Consider the following 2154-nt stretch of genomic DNA (forward strand, 5'->3'; position numbering starts at 1 on the left):
CAAAAAAAAAAAAAAAAAAAAAAAAAAAGAAAAGGTAAAAGGGTCAGTTATCTTTATAGCTTTGTAACTGCACTTGCCAATTAGCTGAGCTACTACACTACTTTTGACTCATTCCTCAAACTTAGAAAAGATGTATTTCAGGACTATTGAACAAAAAAACTAAGCAGTACTATAACTAGCTAAACCCACCCCAGCTCTAATTTACCACATCTACAACAGGATAAAAGTGGCACAAGTTGGACTTGTGCTCCAGTCCAATGCAGACTGCCATCTGATGCACACACACAGGGTGTCTCCCAGGTGAGCTTCAATCTTATTGTCATCTTCCAGGGACCTTCCAAGAGGGATCTTTGGAAGACCTTTCTGGCAAACTGCTTATTCACACATTCACCGTATGTATACTTCCAATCACGTCTACTTAAGAGTCTACTTAGATTCATGCGGTTTTGAAATACAATAATTTCCTGACAGTTAATTTTATAAGGGAGGTGAAATGCAACGGAGCAATACCAATTTATAAGGAAAAGAACACAGCAAAGGAGTCCTACTACGTGGGGTACGAGGAGTCATGTTAGACATCAGCTCTGTGATCCGGGCCTCAATTCTAGGCATGAAACATCAAGATCCAAATTGTGAAGAAATACTTTTCAAATTCAGTGTGTTGTGAGGAATTACAGAAATATCAGGTGGAGACAGCTATATGCATGATGATATAACAGTTGTAGAACAATAAAAACGTGTTTACATAACTTTAAATAATCAAGTTCAACTTTTTCAAAATCTTACAATTCTAAGTTCACTTACAAGTCACCACTTGCAGGCCAACCCTCTGCCCTTCAGCAAACCCTGCGTTATAATCCCCACACACAGAACACTTGCATGAAGTATCCCCACAAGGAAGACACTCACAGCCTGATGGATTCGCATAGTGGGAAATACGAGGTACAAATTTTTGAATGCCACATGAACACCACACCCAGACAGTATTAACAACAAACTGTGCAAAGTCAGAAGATGTCTGATTAAAAAACAGAAATAAAGACAACTTGGGGAGTCTTTAAATAGTTCGGGGGAGAGAGCAACGCAATCAGACATTTGGGTGACCTTATGTCTCTTACGAGAACAAAACACGTAACTGGAGGCTATGAAACATGTAAATCTGAACTGAACTGTGGAAAAGCTCAGCTCTCACCCAAAAGCTTCAGCAAAGCACAAGCAATATGCCAGTATGCCAAATACGAAAAAGTACAATTTTCTCTTAAGACTTGGATCCATAACTATGACTAATAATAGCAATACTATCTTGCATTCCCAGAGCATCAGTTCTTCTCACAGCTCTTAAGCAATTTTATGCTATCAGGGGTCTCAGGGTGTCCTCTCTGAAAATCTCCAACTGTTTCCTTAAAAGCTATGTAATCACTGCAAGGCAAGGGATGTGTTTGTTGAGAGCTGAAGGCACTGATTTCTTCTACCAGGCTGTCTGCAGTGATCCTCTTATTACCACACTATACAACTTAGCCCTAGGAAATAAAACCTACACTCATTCTCTCCGATTTGGCCAGAGACCAAAGCCCATGGGTCTAGAAAGTCCAAAGGAGGGGAATCTACTGACTTGTTAGGTCAAGATCTCCACTCCAAGCTGGTCTCTGGCAAATTAAAAAAATCCCTCCCTCTCCGCCTGTCGCCCCCCTCCAGCACACACCCCAAGTCTGTTCGAACAGAAACTCCCTTTCATTGCCAGCCAATGAAACCCAGCAATAAGCGGTTAATACAACCACCAAATGTGTCTGCGAACTTGTCATAGCCGCTCCTCCGCCGCCTGCCGCCCGCCCTCCTTCAGGCACGCGAGAAGCTCCTAAGCCGCGCTCGGAAAGGACCACCGAGAGCCGTGAGGACCCACGCGGACCCAGCCGGTCTCCTGAAGCAATGCAGCACGCAGCCCCAGAAAGCCGGTTCCCGAGCGCACACACGCCGAAGTCGGGGGGAGAAAGTTTGATTTTCCTTCCCGGCCGTTCCCGCAGGCCCGGGAGGGGTCGCGGGAGCGGCCGCCGGGGTCCTGGGCTGCTCCCCGGGGACAGCGTGGCACCGCCACTCACTCTCCCACAGGCGCGGGCGGCCGCGGCGCTCAGGACACCGGGGCGCAGGGCGGGAGGC

The 2154-nt window shown here is 46.1% G+C and overlaps 1 long non-coding RNA gene across 1 annotated transcript in view; it reads right to left on the reverse strand.

The window, feature by feature from the left end:
• LOC102025619 overlaps window positions 1-2145 on the reverse strand; it is a 63906-nt gene extending 61761 nt beyond the window's left edge. Inside the window, exon 1 of the long non-coding RNA XR_261894.2 lies at window positions 2097-2145. This is a non-coding gene — a long non-coding RNA (uncharacterized LOC102025619). The remainder of the gene's footprint in view (window positions 1-2096) is intronic.
• Between the last annotated feature and the right edge of the window lie 9 nt (window positions 2146-2154).

This window comes from Chinchilla lanigera, unplaced genomic scaffold (genome assembly GCF_000276665.1).
Source record: "Chinchilla lanigera isolate Chin_1 unplaced genomic scaffold, ChiLan1.0 scaffold00036, whole genome shotgun sequence".
Taxonomy (NCBI): Eukaryota; Metazoa; Chordata; class Mammalia; order Rodentia; family Chinchillidae; genus Chinchilla; species Chinchilla lanigera.